General features: G+C 38.2%; 1 protein-coding gene across 3 annotated transcripts in view; it reads right to left on the bottom strand.

The window, feature by feature from the left end:
- Window positions 1-401: 401 nt before the first annotated feature.
- The window catches only part of CDK12 (cyclin dependent kinase 12), a 78,943-nt gene continuing 65,194 nt past the window's right edge, over window positions 402-14,150 (bottom strand). For 2 of the 3 annotated variants that reach the window (XR_015745672.1, XR_015745673.1), the window contains 2 exons: window positions 2,770-2,892; window positions 402-533 (listed from right to left, as the gene is read on the bottom strand). The gene's annotated coding sequence lies outside the window, so the exon portion shown is untranslated. Of the gene's footprint in view, window positions 534-2,769; window positions 2,893-14,150 lie in introns of those variants that run through there. The other variant, XR_015745674.1, reaches the window with a different exon arrangement.

Raw genomic sequence — 14,150 nt, 5'->3', positions numbered from 1 at the left:
TGGTTAATGTGGATTTCAAAAATCATTTTATTACACATACTATGTTGAAAATATAGAGAAGATATAAACCCAGGTTATGCCCAAAAAATAACTTTATGGATCTCAGCTTAGGAACTATATTATAGAAATGACAGATAAAGATAAATGTTTGATGTACCAGGACCTATTGGAAAATTATCAAAGGGAATTTAAAATCAAATGAAGAGAATAATTAATAGCAGAAGGATATAATTATCAATGGTTTTCCATTTACAATTATCAGAAAGATTTAAAATGAATAAAGTAACTTATAGCAATAGCACTTAGACTTATATACCGCTTTATAGTGCTTTACAACCCTCTCTAAGCAGTTTACAGAGTCAGCATATTACCCCCAACAATTTGGGTCCCCATTTTACCCACCTCGGAAGGATGGAAGGCTGAGCCTGGTGGGATTCAATCTGCCAAATTGCAGGCAGCTGGCTGCAGCAGAAGTACCTCGCAGTACTGCACTCTAACCACTGCACCACAGAGGCTATGGAGTGTATAAAAATCTGAAACACAATTGTGTATTGATGGTGAAAATGTAATTGCTAAAATGTACAAAGTTTTGTTAAAATTTGAAATAGAGGGAGAATACCTTAAAGAATGTATGATAAAGTGGGTTTAGAAATTTGATTGTAATAGGGTTGAAATTCGTCCATTCAACTCTGCTATTTTGTTATCTCAAAGAGAATTTTTATAAAATATGTATTGTAGGTACATGATGCCAGAGAAATTATATAAATTGTATAAAGCCATTTCAAGCCCATGTTGGAAATGTGAGTAACATTAAGTAAAGTTTTATCATGTTAAAAAAGCTAAAAAATTGCATCCAAATACATATTTTATTATAGAGGACTTTAAAAATTAATATTCAACTAAAGGCAGAACTTTTCTTCTTAGAATTAATTGATATACAATTAGGGGGGGGAAACATAAAAGATTATTCCAGGATATGGTCACAGCAGCAAAATAATTATATGCACAGAGATGCATATGCAATTCCTATGGAAGAATTGTTGGTGAAATTGAAATATTTTAATAAAATAGATAATTTAGTTTCATTGATTAGAAAAAAGTTATTTACATTTAATGCTGACTAGAAACCTATTAAGGACATTTTTGTAAAAATGAAAAAAGGAACTTTTGACTTATGATTTTGACGATTACACAGGTTAGAAAAAGAAGAGTAATATGTAACTTTAGAAAGAAATGTTAAGATCTATTTGTGCTTATAATTGTTACAAAGAATATTGGAAACAACTTCTTTATACTTTTTCCCTTCATTTCTATTTTTCTTAACTTTTTTCTTTTCTTATATCTTAGGCTCCCCCCGCCCCCATGCTTACTACCAATTAGTTTGTGTTAGTTTTTAATCCACATTTAAAAGTTTTTAAAATTACTTTTACAAAGGATCAGAAAAAAGTAGGGGGGTGTCACATTTTAAAAACATGTTACTATTTTATGATATTTAACAAAAACCAATTTCGCTTATTAATTGAGAACACTTTTATCACTCAAGCAAATTTTTAGTGGATTAGTGCAACTTATTAGCCAGAGAAAACATTGTAATTTATTTATAGTCTAAAAATGAAGTGTATTTATAATAAATATCTTCTGAAATAGTTTTAATAATAATGCTTAAGCCGCATTCTTATTGTGCTTTAGTACAGTGGTTGCCAACCGGTGGTCTGTGAGAAAATTTTGGTGATCTGCTGACAAATGTCATCCCCAGAGTACCCCCCAGAGCAATTAATCCAGGCTGTGCCGCCCACATGGCCCGCAGGAACCTTCCCGCCCATTCACTCCTTATCTGGCAAACTTGCCTGCTAAGTTGCTATTTTTCCTTTTTCCCCCCACCATCAGCTGTTCTGCTGTGCTGGGAGATTTAGATTAGCTAGAAAGCAGGAAATTGTTGGAGTTCCTGCTTTCTAGCTAATTTTAAAAAAGAGCTGAACCTTCCTTAGGACTAAAGCTTCTATTTTTCAGTGCAGACTCAGGTAGCCGTTGGCAGAAACACAGATCTCTAAGTGAATCTGTGATTCTGTGAGCAATTCAATCTGCCTGCCTGCTCTGCCTGATTTTAGGTAAAAGTTGCTCTTTTTTTAAATAAAAAGTTCAATATTTACATACATGGTGTGTTGTGAGTTAATTTTGTGAGTTTGCTTGCTAGCAAATTTTATGGGTTTGTTTGCAAGCAAATTTTATGTGAATGATTCAGGTAGCCGATGGCAGAAAGACAGATCTCTGAGTGAATCCGTGCTTCTGTGAGCAACTCAATCTGCCTGCCTGGTTTGCCTGATTTTGGGTAAAAGTTGCTCTTTTTTTAATAAAAAAATCAATATTTACATAAATATTTATACTATTTCCATACAAGCCATGCACAGCCAGTCACATGACCAAGCCACACACACAAATTAGGCCATGCCCACAGAACCAGTTAAATTTGAATCCCACCCCTGCCTCTGTGTGTTTGTGTGTGTGTATGTGAGTGAGAGAGAGAGAGAGAGGGAGGGAGGGAGGGAGGGAGAGAGAGGGAGGGAGGTTAGATTAGATGTCTCTCTCTCTCTCTCCCAGCAAGCCACCATCAGCAAGCCACCGTCAATCAAAATACATATTAGTGGTCCCCGGGATTTAAAATTGTGAGTTTGGTGGTCCCTGAGGTCCAAAAGGTTGGCGACCCCTGCTTTTGTACATATAAAATTTGAACCCATGGTCATATACATATTTATTTACAGATATGCTCACTTCCATTCACTTATAGAGATGTATGCCAGGATAAAGATAGAAGAGAGTTGTTCATCTCTACATGCTGGTGATGTCAATCTGCTTCTTTCCATTTCTTCTAAATAGACAGCCATGAGAGAAAAACTACAAAAAAGAAGAAGATGGTCAATGAAGCAATGGCTATGCCGTGAAAGAGGCTTCAGATGCACAAGGGAATTACGTAGCCTGCTAAACTCCTGCATTTCTGGCCTAATGCACAGTTACCCTCTGGGCTCAACCAATCTCAGGATGGTTAACCAAACGAAAGGAATTGTTAAAGGATTATCATCCTCAAAAACTTCATTCTGCCCTTTTTGACTACTACCCCTGAAGTCACAAACTCCTTTGGGAATTTTAAATGTGGTGCCATTTTTCTCATTCTTCAGATTTTGTTTCAAACCCCAGGTTCTCTCTTTAACACACTTACTAAACCTTTAATATCACCTTCAATAGCCACATCTATGGCTAAGTTGTGATAATTACTTATATTTGCCCACACATTTTCTTCCCTTCCCTTTTTCTTTATTACTTTTTCCACTTATGTTTTGTGTACTTTCTCTTATCACCCAGATACACGTGCACACTCACATACCTAGCAGGTCATGGATGGAGGACAACTGACCTTCTCTTCTCTACAGCAGATGTCAGTGTTTGTCCCAGGAAGTGTAATTTCTATTCTAGGTATCCCTATCTATTCCCCTGTCCATCTAAAACAATCATCCATTGATGATTAGATCAGATTGATCGACAGTTTAGGCCTGCCAATTTCAATTCTTGCATTCTTCTCCTTCACCCAAGCTAGCTGGCTTCGCTTTGCTTTCTTCGTCTTTTAATCTTCCAAGGTTTGTCTTGTTGCCTAGAACAGTTTCCTCCGCTGTTTCCAAGCAAAGTCATGCCCATAAAACACACTGGACTGATGGATATATTTCTACATGAAATATTTTTGCTAGTTATTGCACATTCCTGCTCATTTTAACCTACATAACAGGTGTTTGGAAATCAAATTGCGCCACCAAATCACTTTTTTTTCCTGGTGCATTCAAGGTTTTCAGAGGTTCATCAAAAGATCAAAGTTAAAAAAAAAAAAAAAAAAAATCCTGAGAGGAGAAGCAGGTTTCTGGCCTGGGGTGCCAACTGATTTGCCTGTGGCAGTCCTGAGTCAGTTATACTGTCATGGATTTGGAGTCAGGAGAATCAAACCTCGGGAGAAAGGCATCACCTAAAGTTCTTTTTCTCATTAGCCTATCAAAATCATCATATAGTTTGCCACGAGCCAAGAATCTGTAGAAAAACACATTTAGGGCAAAATAATCAGAACTGGCTTGCAAAGATGAGTCAAGTCACCTATGCCACACTTTATGTGGAAATTTTTTTTGTCATTCAAGTCATTTTTCTCCCTATACCCTTATTCACTTGTCAGTCTGAGTTTTCACTTTTCTCCCCAGATGTCTATTCATTCATATATTTGCAGATAAAAAATCTTATTAGGGATTATACTGCTTGTGTTTAGCATCTTCTAACACTAGCATTCAGCTTCTAAAGAGCTGCCCTTTCCAGCTGAAAAGATCTGATTCATATAGTAATAACTAAATGTGCAATAGACTGTGACAATCTACAAGGGATCAGTACTGTTATATAAATAAAGAATGCTGTTTGCATTGCGTATAATGTATATACTGGATGCCTCACACAAAGACTTCATGCAAATAGTGCATATGGTGTAAATATCTGGATAGAGCATGTGGCTATAACACTTTCATCTCAGAAAAGGAATGTAAAGACTGGCCATATCACATATCTAAATGTATTGACTACACAAGTTCATATATTCACCTCTCTGCCCAAGTGGCAATGTATCTCTCTACTCTTGTGTTTTCTTAGGTTTTCTGAACATGCAAAATAAGATTTTGGGAATAGACACAACATCTTCAGTTAAATGTCAGAAATCATTCTAGATGACAATTTTAATTATTATAGTATACATATTATGGGATTTTAATAGCCAGGAACAACATAGATAAGAGGCCAGAACCTCTCATGTCCATTGGATGTCTTGACCTTCAGCACTGAAGCAGGAAATCTGCAGAAGCCTTTCACTCACACTGGCTTAAATTTGATTGGAAGTTTCCATGTAATTAGGATTGATCACAATAATCATTTGTGCAAAATATTCTGTTAGTTTTGGGGTACAGATCACTAAGGTCTCCTGTAGATTTTACAATTTAACATAGAGTCCATCTGCCTAAATCCTATTATTTGTATTCATGTACCCAGTTCATCTCTAACTTCGAAACAGAATTTACAAAGAAAAATTCTTCTTAATTCTAGTACTGAAAATAAAGTAAAATATTGTATTGTATTGTATTGTAATTATAATATTAGGCCAAGGCTGACCCTATCATTTGACAGAGAAAATGTTTTCCTTCAGTTAGCTGATGGGAGTGGTAGTGGTAAAGGCAATAAATAGTTAATTAATGGTATTTAATTTATTGCTGTATTTTTATTATGAGGGAGGGAGAAACTATTCTTGATATTATTTGCCTTACAAGAATGAATAATCTGGCAAGCCTTGGAGGGAGGGAGAAACGAGGGGGGGAGAGGGGAGGGGGAGAAAGAGAGAATGGAGGTCACTACTGGATGGCATTAGTTGCCCTCATGCTAGTGGAGCCAACCAAATTTCTTGAGGGATAATATTCCAGAGGGTAGCTATGTACTATAGCAGAAAAAGTTATCCTATGGGGCTCGGCCAGCCAACACTCCTAGTGCAGCATGTTCTTTATGCTATTTTGGATAGGATGGTAGAGACAACTGGGAAGAGTCAGCCCCATAAAAATAACCTGGCCCAAGCCTCTAGGGATTTAAAGATAATTACCAACTTTAACTTAGAAGCAAACTGGCAGTCAATGCAACTTGCAGAATGATATTTCACCTGTACTGAATAACTGACACAATCAATTTTGCACCAGCTGAACCTTCCAAATGCTCCTCAAGAGCAATCCAATGTGTTGCAATAATCCATCAGAAGCTAATGAGGGCATAATTAAAAGTGAGATTATCTTGGTCCAGGAACACGTGCAAATGATGCACAACACAAAGGTGTGCAAAGGCCCTCTTAGCTAAGGCCACCACCTGCTCTTTGAGAGATGTGAGTTCAGGAGGCCACTAGATTGCATCTGGCTTTGCAGCAGTGCCATCCATCCAGAACCAAGGATAGAAGGCCTCAAAACCAAAAGGCCCCAATGCTCAAAGTCATATGGTCTTGCTTGGGTTGAGCTGAAGTCCCTGAAAAAGCTTCTTGGATAAGAAGTGAAACGTTTCCAAAAAATAAAAAATAAACAAGAAAGCCCAGTTATTTTTTGAACAGCATTTGGGACAACCATGACCCGGATGACTGAGACATTGAGTTGAAGGTTATTACTCCGCATCCAGGCCCCCAGACTCCAAACACTGAGACATAATTTCCATATCATCACTTACCCAGTCTGGAATGAAGATACAAAGCTGAGCATACCAATGATATCTCACCTCAAGGTGCTAGATGACCTCACCCAGGAGCTTTATTAGATGTTAAATAGTGAGGAGAAAGTACCAACCTTGTGGCACCCCACAAAGTAGTATCCAGGGGTTAGACCTCTTACCACTCATCAACCCTGCAGGGAGGAGGACAATATTACGCTGCCCACTCCCATTCTCGGAACCAATACAGAAGGATACCATGATTGATGGTATCAAAACTATACTGATACTATAGAACTGTATTTAAGAAGAACTGTATTTAAAAAAAGAAATGTGTATATGGTATAAAATGAAAGAAGAAATACAAAAATGCAAAAATAATATACTAAACTATATAAAATACAAAACAAAAACAAAGGAGAAATAGCTCAAATAAATTTAAACATGGAAAAGAAAACTTTAAAATAAAGTAGGAAGTCAAGGTTAACAAAGCAAAATACCTAAATACCTATTTTTAGTATAGATATATAATAGCCCAAAGGTAAGTAGGTAGATAAGTAGACAAAATAGATAGACATCAGACAACTGAAATTATGTTATGTTAATTTTCTATTTTTGCATGTTGTGATTCAATTTTTAACAGTGAATTAAAGCAACAGCATATGCAGTCATATTTTCTGATCTTGCCTTCCCATCAGTGCAAAGCTGATTCAAAGTCTCAGAGTAAACAAACTCCATTAAGCTACCATGTGGAGCTTCAGATCCAAGTTTATCCAGATTTCTTCATAGAGGGAAAGAATCCAAATTTGGAAACTATAATCAAGCAAAGATTAACATTTTAACCTTTACATGGCTTCAAAGAACTTGGTTTACCATAGTCATAATATTTAGTCAATTACAAGTGGACATTTCTGTAAGATATGCACCAAAGTATCTTTATATTTATTACATCTGCAGCATAAATATGATGAGAGCCAATCTTTTTAAAACATTCCCTGAAGGATCCAAGAGCATTTTTTGCTAAATTGCCTTTTTAAGTTGTAGTAAACATATTATATTCTTTAAGTTTAAAACCTGAATCTACTGACTAACATAAATTCCAGTCTATTTTTCTACACTGTCCAAATTTATTTTTGAATTTATTTTTGAAAAATTTGGTAATAATAGATGGCCAGTCTTATGCGCCAGTGCTACTATAAAAAACACACCACCAAAGAAATGGTTCTTAATACCTCAGAAATTGCTGGAGAGGGGAGGGGAGAAATGTTTCTTTATTTGATACGTTTTTGAGTTTAGTAGTTTTCCTTCAGATAGGAAGGTTTAGGGCATGCAACCATCCAGTCTTGAAGTAAAATAAATTTCAGAGGACCATAGCAGCTTTAATTCTTCAGGCCAAATAAATCTCCAGAGGCTTTTTGGGCCTAGCATCTGGTACCCCGAAATGTCTGCCTGGGTAAACACATTCCAATGCAGAGGAGGCGGTGTAGACCAAGCTAGATGAAATCTCCCTGCCACACATTTGCACTTTCTTCCAATGACACTAAATATTAATGAGTGGCCTACATTAAATCCACAAGCACCTGACTCTCCCTCCCCTCTCTCCTTTTGCAGGGCAGCTGCCCTGGCGCATCACCGCAGAAACCATCATCTTTACTAGCATGAGCCCATCCTCCCCTCCTTCCCCCTACCACCCCCTCCCCCCACCGCCAACTGGGGACTCGCCAGAAGGCAAAGGGAGGCTGGTGCAGCTGAGCAGGAAGAGAGCAGCACCAGCTGTGCATTCATTTCCAGAGGTTTCAATTCTGCCCAGCCTTGCTATTCTTCCTTTCAACAGAGGCAGTGAAATTTTGAAGTACTAACTTTGGGGAGAAGGGATAGGACAGGCAAAAAAAGGGAAATATGATGTACCTGTGTCTACCAGCCAATCGTATTTTATTTGAAGAACCAGTGCAAATGTTAGATTCTACACCCTTCAACCAAAAAAGTTGCCATCTGATTAGGTAAAAAGTCGTGATCTAGCCAGTTCTTTGCCCAATGAAACATTTGTTCCTAGAAAGGAAACAAATGCAGAAAGGAAAAAATAATTATTTATCTACTCTACTCTATCTCATCCCATGTTTTAGCTTTAGTTATATAGCAAATTAGGAGAATCAATAGCTTGTGTTTCCAGAAAATATTGGGTGGCCTCCCTAGATTTCACTCAGGGAAACCCCGATAACTAGACAGAGTTCTAAACTTGCCAGAAAATGCAACTGGTAGGTTAATCTTGAATATGGAATAAACTCTTCCCCAACAAGGTGTCCTCTATCTTCAACAATTATCTGCCAAAGGCAACAACTCTTCAGAAATTATCTATTTACTGTATTTCATTTTGGAATTACTACTTCACTCTCTAGACAGCTAATAAAATATATGTAAAACACATTCAAAAGCACACCATAACAATAAAATCTATACACACAGTAGATTGAAGATTTGAATTCTTGTTTTACATTTTTTATATTTTCCTCATATGTCCCCTTGGTCAGCTAAAACCTGCATGCTAATGAACTCAGTCAAAACTGGCCACTGGTGAGGGCAGATCCAAATTGGCATAGGGCTGTTCATTTCCTACCTTATTTTTGGTTCCTCCTGTCTCTCCCCCCAAACAGCAGGTGTGTTTGGGAAGGGCAGCTCCTGTAACAACTTTGAAATGAGCTCTGGAGGACAGCTTGCCAAGTGAAGCCTGAGGGAGGCAGACTGTCATCCTCCCCACCCCCACCCCCGACCTATTTCTTCGGTTACTTTATTGGTTGTACACATTTCTAGCGAACTGTATAAATCATCAAAAGGCCTTATACATCAAGAGTGCCTGCCAAAGGAGTACATTAGGGTTAGTTTACCTAAAATGTGTGAGCCATACAATGTGGTCCCTCCCTGCATTTGTGGCCTTTATACAGAGAGTCACTAAGTGTATGAGAGAGTGAAGTGGGGGAGGGAAGGGCGCGTGAGTATAAGTTTCAGGCTTATATTTTCTCCCCAAATTAGTCACTTTGTCCCTTTGGGGGGGGGTATTTAAGTGGAGGTGTTTCATGTACCAATTTGATCCTTAAATGTCCATAACAATATGCCAAACATTGGGCTTCTTCTAGCCCAGAAATCCTGGGAGCCATAAAAGTATCTTCTATCCTAACTGCAGAAAAATTGCCTACTACTGGCCATGGGAATAGATCCCAAAGGGAATCCATATCTTTGCTTCAAAGAGAGGTTGGCCTCTTCTGGTAGATCCTCTTTTATTACACACAATTATACGCAGACACATGAAACATTATTAATACATACTGCCATGAAAAGACCTTTGAGCCTAGCTGCGTGTATTCTCAAACACAGAAGGAAGATATGGAAACTACTGTATGGATACATAAAAATCTCATTTTTTTTTAAGGCCAAAGTAAAAACAAGTTGCTGTAAACCTGTCTCAATGTATCTATCCTGAAATTCCTGCCTTGCCCCTAGAGATTTCTTCCCACTGGCCAGGGCTCATCCTTAGAAGTAGGGAAAGCAAATTATTCTCTTTGATTCCTTGCCTGTCCTACACACACATCACATCCACACTCTACCCGTTTCCCTTTATGCTGTGTTCCATCCAAACAGCCCAAAGTGGTCCTTGATTGATGGCAGTGTTTGCCCGCTAAGCGCACCCTGCGGTCCAATCCTTGCACATTCCCCAATTCCTCCCCAGTCCCTATTCAAAGACCGACTGTGTCTCATGTCAGTCCCTGAGGTGCTATTAATTAAAAATACATCCAATTAAATGGCAGGTGAGGACGTGCCATACGAGCTCCCTCCCCCTCCTGCTTCGATTGGCTCATCTGTGCTTCGAATTGAACAAGATGCAGAGAGAGGCTACAGGAGAGCTCTCTGAACCTGTGCCAACATAGGCCATGCCAGTCTGTTCGGGTTGTGCTGTGAGTGTATGTTGCTGTGTGTGCATATGCAAAAGAGATGTGGCAGGCTGATTTCCATAGCCAATGGTTGGCATTATTATAGTTTGTCAGCTGCGTCCTGCCCCATTTTTATGCTTGCTTTCTCCCAAATACCAAATGAAACTAGGGGGAAGAAAAGCTTATCTAGTAGACAGAGAGTTTGCTAAGCCAAACAACAGAATCATTTAAAAAATAAGTCTGTGGAATGGAGGCCTGCATACAAAGTTTTGGCTATCCATTTTAAAGGGTGATCCTAATTTCAATTTCTCCTTTGCAGTTTGGCCACTGCCTCCCACACTTCTTTTGCCCATTTTAGCAGCCTTCCTCTTTCTTAACTACATTGGACTGGTTTTACTTCAGTTCTGTCTTCTCCCAGGTCACAGAATCCAGTTATAGGAGTTTCACAATCAGTTTTTGAGAACTCAGAGTTGGATTGGGGATAGGGGGAGATCAAGGAAGCTTAAATTATTTTTCTCTGTCTGGTTTCTGTAACAGGAATCAATTCCCCAGACCGCTAATATCCCTGACAGATGAGTATTGCATCTCATGCTTATTTTAATAACAATAATCGAAATACAGTATAGAAGTGACGAGCAAAAGACAGGCAAAATATGGAATCTCTGAATACTGATTTAGTCAACAATGCTAATTTTACCCTTCTTGTAGTGGTACAATTGCAAAATATCGACCTTTCGCCAAACTGGTGATGCATTTGTCTCCTGTTAAAAGCAACAATTCAATAACCTTATCTTTTACTAATGCTGAGGTAAGGGAAAGTATATGGAACCAAATGAATATTTCAACAAGTTAGTTCTACATCAATATCAATCATTTTGTCACATAATGATGTAAACATTTTTCATGGGTTCTTTCTAAGATCTGGCTCATAGTTATGTGTTAGCAGATAGCATGACATCTAATGCTATGATCCAACCCATACTTTTCTAAAAGAAGGCAATGAATATAATGGGAATTATTTCATGTATTCCTATTTAAAATAATATAATTCATAAATTCTATAAATATTTTTCTTGGTCATGGATAATATACAAATAATTCAGATTAACTGGTGTTGATCAATTATATACTGAAATTAAATTATGTTGGATTGAGCCAGGAACAATATTTTTAAATGCCTTTCAAGGATAGCTAGAAGTATAACTCTTAACTACAGTATCTAAAAATGACCAAATTTCAATCAAACATAAGGCTGGCATTTTATATTTCAGAAGTTGAGACAGTAACACTGAAAAAAGATTCTTGGGCTGAAAATTGAGCTTTTCTTGTCAGACAAGTGTGACAACAAAAGTATTCCTTCTGAAAGTGATATTGAATGGAGGAGTGTGGAGCAAGACAGAACAAATCAGAAAAATCTTGCAATGGCCAAGAAATGGGGTAGTTTATTCAAAAGTGTTCCGTTTTAGTTTTGGAATCTGCCGTATTTCTTGCCGACTTCACATTCCTGCTAATTGGAGATTTTAATCTTCAGCGACTTTCTGCTCAGGGGTGCTGACAGGATCACCAGCTGTGCAGCTATTCCAGCAGCAGCGGCTTTTTAATCAAGCCATCTTGGCAGGGAAGGTGGGATAGTGGAATTGGGGAAGGGGAGGGTGAGGTTAGGAGGATGAGGAAGGTGAGAGCTTGGTGTTTGCCCCCACCTCACTCCAAGGGCAAAGCTAATTTGTGGAGGGAAAGAGAAACTGGTTTTTCCTTGCAGAAACTAAGAGTAAGTCTTGGCTGGATCCCAAAACAGGAGTTTATGCAGACTGCAGTTTCCCATCAGCCATATATTAAAAGATTAGATTTATAAATTACATCAAGGAGCAGAGAAGGAAACCCTAACACTTTTTGTAGCAATCTTTAGCTACTATTTTAGAGGATGGATAGCAATTTTTGGCTAGATATAGTAAGGATAAAAACATTGAATTTCTGCTCACAGTACATTAAGTATCTTCCCCTTCTTTCCCTCACAACCATGATTCAAACACTAAGGAGACATCTCAAGTATTTATATTGGAGTAGGGAATATACAAGTCAGGTCCAAGAATTGATGCTAAGCCAATAGTCCCTATGATTCATGGATAACTCTTTAAGTATCACACTATTTGATCCATGTCCTCCTAATGCTTCTCATACAACATGGGGCCTAAAATTCATCAAATAGTTTGACAGAAAACAACATCCTTGATTTCCTCTGGTTGCCTGGTAAGCATTTTGATCCTGTGCAGATGGAGATCTCTTCCTAGCTATCAAGTCTTATCATTATCATGGCAGATTTTTCCTCTAAAATGTGCCCTTTTAGGGGGGGGAAATTCATCTAGGTCAAGCCTGGTGGCTGCAGGACTTCCTTTCAATCCCTGCTATGAAACTCTAGTGAACTCCGGCATCCATACCAATAGCTTACAGCTTTTATTCAAGAGAATCATTATTTTATTTAAGAGGTTAAAAGGAGAAAATGACATAGAAAATTATCCTACGTATATTTATTTTTTAACAAAACTATAATTAAATTAAATCCAATGCTCTTTTATTTTGTCCCAACCCGTTTTTAGAATGTTAAAAAGCCTTAAAAGATTTGCAGACCTCTCATTCCTGCAGAAAGAGAAAAGAAAGCCCATTGGCAAAATAATAGTATGATAGTGACCAGGAGGTCTCTGTACAAGCTCATTTGGAGGGAAGTGCTCTTAGGAATCCTTATCTTTAAAGTGTTCTGACCCAACCCTGTTACCAGCAAGAAAATCTCAAACAAACGCAGCAACTCAAACCTTCTCAGCTTAAATCTACAAATAACTTCTTTGTAGATAAAAGATGGCTTGCAGCCAATTAGTCCAACCAGAAAAGCCTTGCCAGAGTCTCTACACACAATGCTGAGACCTTAGAACGTTTTTGCTTTCTGCAAAAGCAAAAACCTTTTGAAACCAGGCTTATATTCCCTGGAGGGAGGGGCCCTTACGTTGCATCCTTACTCCTAAATCGCCTGTGCTGCTCCAGCTGTTCTCTTCTATGAATCATCCTGCGCTCAAGCACACTTGGTACAGGCTCCTTAGGAACCTCCTCACCACTGCTGCCAGCTCCCACAATCCCTGAAGGCAACAGGTTACTCCCTGATGGTCCCGGCCCCTCATCCGAGTCCTCGCTCTCCTCCACTGTCCGCACCTGCTGCCAGCTAACCACAACATAAAATAGATAAGGATTGGTCTGTATTTAACGTAGAATAGATAGTTTGTACCCTTATATCTTCACTACATATTTTGGCAATAGTTGTTTATTGTATTGAGTAGCATGGTGGCCTAGTGGGGAATATGCTTGCCTCCCACTTGTAAGGTTGAGAATTCAATCCTAAAGGTTTCTCTTCTGGGGCGCAAAGAAAAAATATCCGCTATGAACTCCGCATGGCATCAGGAAGGGCATCGGGTCAGTAAACACTTAGCTTCATCCAGTTACCCTGATTCTACCCCAAATTAAGGGATTACAGGATCGTAAAAAAGGAGTTAGTGTTATTATATTGTGTGTGCTGAAGCCATAGACCTCATATTCTATTCTGAAGAAAGGTGGAAATTATTTGCATTTCTGTGATACTCATGATACCAATTTTTATTCAATTTTTTAAATTTAACTAATTTATATGGCTTCCCATCTTGCAAATGCAACTATGAGCAGTTAGCACACACATAAAAAATAAAATAAAAACAATGCTGATACAAGAATAAAAATCTACAGAAGTCACTGAGGGTAAACCCAAATACAGTACTCAACAAAAACCTCTCTATGGAGTATCTAACTTCTTGACTATCAGGCACGCTAGGGTCATTAGATGATACTCTTTTAAATGAAAGGCCCTTCCTGTTGGATCTGGAAGGATAGGCAGAAACAACCCAAAAGAGGTGATCCTGAAAATAACCAACCCCATGCCCTGAAGCTCTTCTTAAGTGAAAAGCAACA

Source organism: Notechis scutatus, chromosome Z, assembly GCF_049901735.1.
Source record: "Notechis scutatus isolate UNSWTSFEM ecotype Mainland chromosome Z, rNotScu1.2, whole genome shotgun sequence".
Taxonomy (NCBI): domain Eukaryota; kingdom Metazoa; phylum Chordata; class Lepidosauria; order Squamata; family Elapidae; genus Notechis; species Notechis scutatus.
This window is presented reverse-complemented; position numbering and strand designations above follow the sequence as displayed.